Consider the following 10,727-nt stretch of genomic DNA (forward strand, 5'->3'; position numbering starts at 1 on the left):
GTGATTGGGCAATCATCCGGTTGAATAACCTGTTGTGATTGGGCAATCATCCGGTTGAATAAACTGTTGTGATTGGGCAATCATCCGGTTGAATAAACTGTTGTGATTGGGCAATCATCCGGTTGAATAAACTGTTGTGATTGGGCAATCATCCGGTTGAATAAACTGTTGTGATTGGGCAATCATCCGGTTGAATAAACTGTTGTGATTGGGCAATCATCCGGTTGAATAAACTGTTGTGATTGGGCAATCATCCGGTTGAATAACCTGTTGTGATTGGGCAATCATCCGGTTGAATAAACTGTTGTGATTGGGCAATCATCCGGTTGAATAAACTGTTGTGATTGGGCAATCATCCGGTTGAATAAACTGTTGTGATTGGGCAATCATCCGGTTGAATAAACTGTTGTGATTGGGCAATCATCCGGTTGAATAAACTGTTGTGATTGGGCAATCATCCGGTTGAATAAACTGTTGTGATTGGGCAATCATCCGGTTGAATAACCTGTTGTGATTGGGCAATCATCCGGTTGAATAAACTGTTGTGATTGGGCAATCATCCGGTTGAATAAACTGTTGTGATTGGGCAATCATCCGGTTGAATAAACTGTTGTGATTGGGCAATCATCCGGTTGAATAAACTGTTGTGATTGGGCAATCATCCGGTTGAATAAGCTGTTGTGATTGGGCAATCATCCGGTTGAATAAACTGTTGTGATTGGGCAATCATCCGGTTGAATAAACTGTTGTGATTGGGCAATCATCCGGTTGAATAAACTGTTGTGATTGGGCAATCATCCGGTTGAATAAACTGTTGTGATTGGGCAATCATCCGGTTGAATAAACTGTTGTGATTGGGCAATCATCCGGTTGAATAAACTGTTGTGATTGGGCAATCATCCGGTTGAATAACCTGTTGTGATTGGGCAATCATCCGGTTGAATAAACTGTTGCGATTGGGCAATCATCCGGTTGAATAAACTGTTGTGATTGGGCAATCATCCGGTTGAATAAACTGTTGTGATTGGGCAATCATCCGGTTGAATAAACTGTTGTGATTGGGCAATCATCCGGTTGAATGAACTGTTGTGATTGGGCAATCATCCGGTTGAATAAACTGTTGTGATTGGGCAATCATCCGGTTGAATAAACTGTTGTGATTGGGCAATCATCCGGTTGAATAACCTGTTGTGATTGGGCAATCATCCGGTTGAATAAACTGTTGTGATTGGGCAATCATCCGGTTGAATAAACTGTTGTGATTGGGCAATCATCCGGTTGAATAAACTGTTGTGATTGGGCAATCATCCGGTTGAATAACCTGTTGCAGCTTGATTCAAAATATATAGCTAGCTAGTTAGTTTGTAATTCCTTTATGATTTCAGAAGAGGGGAAGGTTTTGATAACACAGATAAATTAAATCCTGATGTGATGTGTTACAAGCTGGCATCCACCGAACTCATGTGAAAGTGCTTAAAAACTATATTTATACTCTGAATTTGTCAATAAGACATATTATAAAAGAAAATACATTGTTTTGTTAAAACCAGACGGAAACCCGGAAAACGGCGAAAAATCTCAATGTTTACATAAAACACAATTTATATGCAAATTTGCCTTTTGACTGATTATGAGCATGTCACAAATGTGGAATAAATCAAAGGGATACGTTCAGAATATTCTGTAGCTTCTCTCTCAGGGCGAGAATAGGACCGGCGAGGATGGCTGTGAGTCAACAGGATGTGTTGTGGCTGTGACTGTGCTTTCCCTCCTCGTGGCACAAACAGCTGCACCGTGTCAAGTTGTAAAATCATTCTGTTCGCTGACATCTACCACTAACCCTCACCCTAACTCTCACCAACAAACAAAAAAAAAGACACACTCACACGCACCTTAAATAGCTGTCAGGGTCACTCATCATAACTTTCTTTCACAAAACACTCACATACAGTGAGGATTAGGGAGTAATGGATAACATCTAACGGAGTACGAAACAGATGTAACTGTAATCCTTACTGTAATCCTTACTGTAATCGATGTAGTGAGGATTAGGGAGTAATGGGTAACATCTAACGGAGTACGAAACAGATGTAACTGTAATCCTTACTGTAATCCTTACTGTAATCGATGTAGTGAGGATTAGGGAGTAATGGGTAACATCTAACGGAGTACGAAACAGATGTAACTGTAATCCTTACTGTAATCCTTACTGTAATCGATGTAGTGAGGATTAGGGAGTAATGGGTAACATCTAACGGAGTACGAAACAGATGTAACTGTAATCCTTACTGTAATCCTTACTGTAATCGATGTAGTGAGGATTAGGGAGTAATGGGTAACATCTAACGGAGTACGAAACAGATGTAACTGTAATCCTTACTGTAATCCTTACTGTAATCGATGTAGTGAGGATTAGGGAGTAATGGGTAACATCTAACGGAGTACGAAACAGATGTAACTGTAATCCTTACTGTAATCCTTACTGTAATCGATGTAGTGAGGATTAGGGAGTAATGGGTAACATCTAACGGAGTACGAAACAGATGTAACTGTAATCCTTACTGTAATCCTTACTGTAATCGATGTAGTGAGGATTAGGGAGTAATGGGTAACATCTAACGGAGTACGAAACAGATGTAACTGTAATCCTTACTGTAATCCTTACTGTAATCCTTACTGTAATCGATATAGTGAGGATTAGGGAGTAATGGATAACATCTAACGGAGTACGAAACAGCTGTAACTGTAATCCTTACTGTAATCCTTACTGTAATCGATGTAGTGAGGATTAGGGAGTAATGGGTAACATCTAACGGAGTACGAAACAGATGTAACTGTAATCCTTACTGTAATCCTTACTGTAATCGATGTAGTGAGGATTAGGGAGTAATGGGTAACATCTAACGGAGTACGAAACAGATGTAACTGTAATCCTTACTGTAATCCTTACTGTAATCGATGTAGTGAGGATTAGGGAGTAATGGGTAACATCTAACGGAGTACGAAACAGATGTAACTGTAATCCTTACTGTAATCCTTACTGTAATCGATGTAGTGAGGATTAGGGAGTAATGGGTAACATCTAACGGAGTACGAAACAGATGTAACTGTAATCCTTACTGTAATCCTTACTGTAATCGATGTAGTGAGGATTAGGGAGTAATGGGTAACATCTAACGGAGTACGAAACAGATGTAACTGTAATCCTTACTGTAATCCTTACTGTAATCCTTACTGTAATCGATATAGTGAGGATTAGGGAGTAATGGATAACATCTAACGGAGTACGAAACAGCTGTAACTGTAATCCTTACTGTAATCCTTACTGTAATCGATGTAGTGAGAATTAGGGAGTAATGGATAACATCTAACGGAGTACGAAACAGCTGTAACTGTAATCCTTACTGTAATCCTTACTGTAATCGATGTAGTGAGGATTAGGGAGTAATGGATAACATCTAACGGAGTACGAAACAGCTGTAACTGTAATCCTTACTGTAATCCTTACTGTAATCAATGTAGTGAGGATTAGGGAGTAATGGATAACATCTAACGGAGTACGAAACAGATGTAACTGTAATCCTTACTGTAATCCTTACTGTAATCCTTACTGTAATCGATGTGAATCACACTGCTGCTCTCTCATTTAACTATTTGCACTTTACATAATATGGTAGTTGTTGTGGATTAGCTGTTCACAAATGTTGATATGTATTTTAACTCAATAACGGTTGAATTTAAGACGTTTATGCTGCCTGTCAATCACTGTGTTTGAAACCAGTGGACAGAGTATGAAAAATGTGCTCTTGCAACAGCTGCTAAGTGCTAATCCCAGCCTATAGCTGCTTAGAGCTGATCCCAGCCTATAGCTGCTTAGAGCTGATCCCAGCCTATAGCTGCTTAGAGTTGATCCCAGCCTATAGCTGCTTAGAGCTGATCCCAGCCTATAGCTGCTTAGAGCTGATCCCAGCCTATAGCTGCTTAGAGCTGATCCCAGCCTATAGCTGCTTAGAGCTGATCCCAGCCTATAGCTGCTTAGAGCTGATCCCAGCCTATAGCTGCTTAGAGCTGATCCCAGCCTATAGCTGCTTAGAGCTGATCCCAGCCTATAGCTGCTTAGAGCTGATCCCAGCCTATAGCTGCTTAGTGCTGATCCCAGCCTATAGCTGCTTAGAGCTGATCCCAGCCTATAGCTGCTTAGAGCTGATCCCACCTAGCTGCTTAGAGCTGATCCCAGCCTATAGCTGCTTAGAGCTATCCCAGCCTATAGCTGCTTAGAGCTGATCCCAGCCTATAGCTGCTTAGAGCTGATCCCAGCCTATAGCTGCTTAGAGCTGATCCCAGCCTATAGCTGCTTAGAGCTGATCCCAGCCTATAGCTGCTTAGAGCTGATCCCAGCCTATAGCTGCTTAGAGTTGATCCCAGCCTATAGCTGCTTAGAGCTGATCCCAGCCTATAGCTGCTTAGAGTTGATCCCAGCCTATAGCTGCTTAGAGCTGATCCCAGCCTATAGCTGCTTAGTGCTGATCCCAGCCTATAGCTGCTTAGTGCTGATCCCAGCCTATAGCTGCTTAGAGCTGATCCCAGCCTATAGCTGCTTAGAGTTGATCCCAGCCTATAGCTGCTTAGAGCTGATCCCAGCCTATAGCTGCTTAGAGCTGATCCCAGCCTATAGCTGCTTAGAGTTGATCCCAGCCTATAGCTGCTTAGTGCTGATCCCAGCCTATAGCTGCTTAGAGCTGATCCCAGCCTATAGCTGCTTAGAGCTGATCCCAGCCTATAGCTGCTTAGTGCTGATCCCAGCCTATAGCTGCTTAGAGCTGATCCCAGCCTATAGCTGCTTAGAGCTGATCCCAGCCTATAGCTGCTTAGAGCTGATCCCAGCCTATAGCTGCTTAGAGCTGATCCCAGCCTATAGCTGCTTAGAGCTGATCCCAGCCTATAGCTGCTTAGTGCTGATCCCAGCCTATAGCTGCTTAGAGCTGATCCCAGCCTATAGCTGCTTAGAGCTGATCCCAGCCTACATAGCCCGGTGCGGGTTATTCCACCTCCCCGCACTGGTCAGGCGACCGGGAGCATTCAACCAGGTAAGGTTGGGCAGGCTCAATGCTCAAGAGAGCCAGTACGCCTGCACGGTCCGGTATTTCCGGCGCTACCTCCCCGCCCCAGCCCAGTACCACCAGTGCCTACACTACGCACCAGGTTTCCAGTGCGTCTCCAGAGCCCTGTTCCTCCTCCACGCACTTTTCCTATGGTGCGTGTATCCAGTTCGGTGCCTCCAGTTCCGACAACACGCACTAAGCCTCCTGTGCGTCTCCAGAGCCCTGTACGCACTGTTCCTTCTCCCCGTACTCGTCCTGAGGTGCGTGCACTCAGCCCGGTGCCACCAGTGCCGGTACCACGCACCAGGCCTATAGTGCGCTTTGAGAGGTCAGTGTGCCCTGTCCCTGCTCCCCGCACTAGGCTTGAAGTGCGTGTCTCCAGTCCGGTGCCTCCAGTTCCGGCACCACGTACCAGGCCTACAGTGCGTCTCAGCCGGCCAGAGTCTGCCGTCTGCCCAACGGCGCCTGAACTGTCCGTCTGCCAAGCGCCGCATGAACTGCCCGTCTGTATTGAGCCTTCAAAGCCGCCCGTCTGCCATGAGCCTGCAAAGCCGCCCGTCTGCCATGAGCCTACAGAGCCTTCCGCCAGACTGGAGCCGCTAGAGCCTTCCGCCAGACAGGAGCCGCTAGAGCCTTCCGCCAGACAGGAGCAGCCAAAGCCTTCCGCTAGACAGGATCAGTCTGAGCCATCCGTCTCCGCAGCGCCATCTGAGCCATCCGTCTCCTCAGCGCCATCTGAGCCATCCGTCTCCTCAGCGCCATCTGAGCCATCCGTCTCCCCAGCGCCGTCTGAGCCATCCGTCTCCCCAGCGCCGTCTGAGCCATCCGTCTCCCCAGCGCCGTCTGAGCCATCCGTCTCCCCAGCGCCGTCTGAGCCATCCGTCTCCCCAGCGCCGTCTGAGCCATCCGTCTGTCCCGAGCCGTTAGAGCCGCCCGTCTGTCCCGAGCCGTTAGAGCCGCCCGTCAGTCAGGAGCCGCTAGAGCCATTTGTCAGTCAGGATCTGCCAGAGCCGCCAACCAGACAGGATCTGCCAGAGCCGCCAACCAGACAGGATCTGCCAGAGCCGCCAACCAGACAGGATCTGCCAGAGCCGCCAACCAGACAGGATCTGCCAGAGCCGCCAACCAGACAGGATCTGCCAGAGCCGCCAACCAGACAGGATCTGCCAGAGCCGCCAACCAGCCATGAGCGTCCAGAGCCGCCAGCCAGCCATGAGCGTCCAGAGCCGCCAGCCAGCCATGAGCGTCCAGAGCCGTCAGCCAGCCATGAGCGTCCAGAGCCGTCAGCCAGCCATGAGCGTCCAGAGCCGTCAGCCAGCCATGAGCGTCCAGAGCCGTCAGCCAGCCATGAGCGTCCAGAGCCGTCAGCCAGTCATGAGCTGCCCCTCAGCCCAGAGCGGCCATTAATCCAGAACTGCCCCTCAGTCCAGAGCTGTCTCTCTGTCCGGAGCTGCCCTTCAGTCCGGAGTTGCCCCTCTATCCTGAGCTACCTCTCTATCCTGACCTACCTCTCTGTCCTTAGCTATATCTCTGTCCTGAGCTACCTTATCCCGGTGCTGCCCCTTGTCCCGGTGCTGCCCCTTGTCCCGGTGCTGCCCCTTATCTTAAGGTTACTTTTTCAATTTAGGGGGTGTAATATGAGGGTGGTCATTCGTAGGGGGAGACGAAAGCTGGGATTGACTATGGTGGGGTGGGGACCTCGCCCTCAGCCTGAGCCACCACCGTGGTCAGATGCCCACCCAGACCCTCCCCTAAACTTTGTGCTGGTGCGCCCGGAGTTCGCACCTTAAGGGGGGGGTTATGTCACGTTCCTGACCTATTTCTGTTAGTTTGTTTTATGTGTTAGTTGGTCAGGACGTGAGTTTGGGTGGGCATTCTATGTTTTCTGTTTCTATGTTGGTTTAGGGTTGCCTGGTATGGCTCTCAATTAGAGGCAGGTGTTTGGCGTTTCCTCTAATTGAGAGTCATATTTAGGTAGGTTGTTTCACAGTGTTCGTTGTGGGTGGTTGTCTCCTGTGTCAGTGTTTGTCGCACCATACGGGACTGTCTCGGTTTTTGTAGTCTGTTCCTGTTCGTGAGTTCTTCGTGTTTATTGTAAGTTCCATGTCCAGGTCTGTCTACTCCGTTTTGTTATTTTGTTAATTATTCAAGTGTATTTCGTTTTCGTGTTTTTTCCGTCTTTACTTTAATAAATCATTATGTCTTCACAATCCGCTGCATTTTGGTTCAATCCCTGCTCCTCCTCTTCGGATGAAGAGGAGGAGGAAAACCGTTACAGGGGGTGAGAGATAAAAACAGGGAAGGGAATGGAGGGGGTGAGAGATAAAAACAGGGAAGGGAATGGAGGGGGTGAGAGAAAAAAAGGGTCAGAGCTCTGGTCTCTCTAAGCAGCAACTAAAATGAGAAACATTAAATAAAATATGACCACAGACAGAAAGTAACAGTCTCCATTCGTGTAGACACACGTCACCAGAAAGTCTTTGGATCCCATTTATGTAGGCTTTGGTTTTAGTGCCGCCGGTCCACAGGTTTGAGCTGTTTGAACATTTGATACAAATATAAGTATCAACATTTAGGAAAACACTCACCACTATAACACATCCAAACTACACATAACTTGCACTCATTGAAATGCATGAACACACACACACAAACATTACACACACACACATACACACACTTGGCTTCAATACACATAGCTAGTAAGTCTACTTGTTCCTCATCACACACAGAAACACAGACACACAGACACACAGAAACACAGAAACACAGACACACAGACACACAGAAACACAGACACACAGACACACAGAAACACAGACACACAGACACACAGAAACACAGACACACAGACACACAGAAACACAGACACACAGACACACAGACACACAGAAACACAGACACACAGACACACAGAAACACAGACACACAGACACACAGAAACACAGACACACAGACACACAGAAACACAGACACACAGACACACAGACACACAGAAACACAGACACACAGACACACAGCAACACAGACACACAGACACACAGACACACAGACACACAGAAACACAGACACACAGACACACAGAAACACAGACACACAGACACACAGAAACACAGACACACAGACACACAGAAACACAGACACACAGACACACAGACACACAGACACACAGAAACACAGACACACAGACACACAGAAACACAGACACACAGACACACAGAAACACAGAAACACAGACACACAGACACACAGAAACACAGAAACACAGACACACAGACACACAGACACACAGAAACACAGACATTGACAAATAACAGGGCTTCCCTTCGCTGGACTTGAGAGCCTTTTCAATTTCTCTCTCAGCATCTCTGACATATTTCCCCTGGACCGACTGAAGCACCGGAATTGACGGATTGACCAATAACGGGTGGTCTTCCATCGGTTGTCTGCTCAAGGGGCTCGGCCTCGACTGAGTCGCTGTCTGTGCTGTCTGTGGTGTCCACGGTGTCTGTGGTGTCTGTGGTGCCTGTGCTGTATGTGGTGTCTGTGGTGCCTGTGCTATCTGCGGTGTCCGTGGTGTCTGCAGATTCGCTGATGGAGACACGCTCTCCGGCTCAGGTGTCAAAAAGTAGTCGCCAATAAATTGATGCCACTTATCTTCTTTACCAGCTCCCAGCACAACCTTACTATTAAAAACATCTAGCGATTTCTCTCTAAGCTAGGTAAGGGTGTAGGCAGTAGTGACAGTGTGTCTCTCTCCCGGGAATCCATCGATGCAGTAGAAAGCTAAGCTAGGTAAGGGTGTAGGCAGTAGTGACAGTGTGTCTCTCTCCCGGGAATCCATCGATGCAGTAGAAAGCTAAGCTAGGTAAGGGTGTAGGCAGTAGTGACAGTGTGTCTCTCTCCCGGGAATCCATCGATGCAGTAGAAAGCTAAGCTAGGTAAGGGTGTAGGCAGTAGTGACAGTGTGTCTCTCTCCCGGGAATCCATCGATGCAGTAGAAAGCTAAGCTAGGTAAAGGTGTAGGCAGTAGTGACAGTGTGTCTGTAGGTTTTTGACAGATCTAAAGAGCAGAGAGATAATAGCGTAGCCTGAGATAAACGTTTTTGTCTTCTCCCAGATAATACACTACAGTAGCTTTGATTGGGCAATCATCCGGTTGAATAAACTGTTGTGATTGGGCAATCATCCGGTTGAATAAACTGTTGTGATTGGGCAATCATCCGGTTGAATAAACTGTTGTGATTGGGCAATCATCCGGTTGAATAAACTGTTGTGATTGGGCAATCATCCGGTTGAATAAACTGTTGTGATTGGGCAATCATCCGGTTGAATAAACTGTTGTGATTGGGCAATCATCCGGTTGAATAACCTGTTGTGATTGGGCAATCATCCGGTTGAATAAACTGTTGTGATTGGGCAATCATCCGGTTGAATAAACTGTTGTGATTGGGCAATCATCCGGTTTAATAAACTGTTGTGATTGGGCAATCATCCGGTTGAATAAACTGTTGTGATTGGGCAATCATCCGGTTGAATAAACTGTTGTGATTGGGCAATCATCCGGTTGAATAAACTGTTGTGATTGGGCAATCATCCGGTTGAATAAACTGTTGTGATTGGGCAATCATCCGGTTGAATAAACTGTTGTGATTGGGCAATCATCCGGTTGAATAAACTGTTGTGATTGGGCAATCATCCGGTTGAATAACCTGTTGTGATTGGGCAATCATCCGGTTGAATAAACTGTTGTGATTGGGCAATCATCCGGTTGAATAAACTGTTGTGATTGGGCAATCATCCGGTTGAATAAACTGTTGTGATTGGGCAATCATCCGGTTGAATAAACTGTTGTGATTGGGCAATCATCCGGTTGAATAAACTGTTGTGATTGGGCAATCATCCGGTTGAATAAACTGTTGTGATTGGGCAATCATCCGGTTGAATAAACTGTTGTGATTGGGCAATCATCCGGTTGAATAAACTGTTGTGATTGGGCAATCATCCGGTTGAATAAACTGTTGTGATTGGGCAATCATCCGGTTGAATAAACTGTTGTGATTGGGCAATCATCCGGTTGAATAAACTGTTGTGATTGGGCAATCATCCGGTTGAATAAACTGTTGTGATTGGGCAATCATCCGGTTGAATAAACTGTTGTGATTGGGCAATCATCCGGTTGAATAAACTGTTGTGATTGGGCAATCATCCGGTTGAATAACCTGTTGCAGCTTGATTCAAAATATATAGCTAGCTAGTTAGTTTGTAATTCCTTTATGATTTCAGAAGAGGGGAAGGTTTTGATAACACAGATAAATTAAATCCTGATGTGATGTGTTACAAGCTGGCATCCACCGAACTCATGTGAAAGTGCTTAAAAACTATATTTATACTCTGAATTTGTCAATAAGACATATTATAAAAGAAAATACATTGTTTTGTTAAAACCAGACGGAAACCCGGAAAACGGCGAAAAATCTCAATGTTTACATAAAACACAATTTATATGCAAATTTGCCTTTTGACTGATTATGAGCATGTCACAAATGTGGAATAAATCAAAGGGATACGTTCAGAATATTCTGTAGCTTCTCTCTCAGGGCGAGAATAGGACCGGCGAGGATG

The sequence above is a fragment of the Salvelinus alpinus genome, chromosome 12 (genome assembly GCF_045679555.1).
Source record: "Salvelinus alpinus chromosome 12, SLU_Salpinus.1, whole genome shotgun sequence".
NCBI lineage: Eukaryota > Metazoa > Chordata > Actinopteri > Salmoniformes > Salmonidae > Salvelinus > Salvelinus alpinus.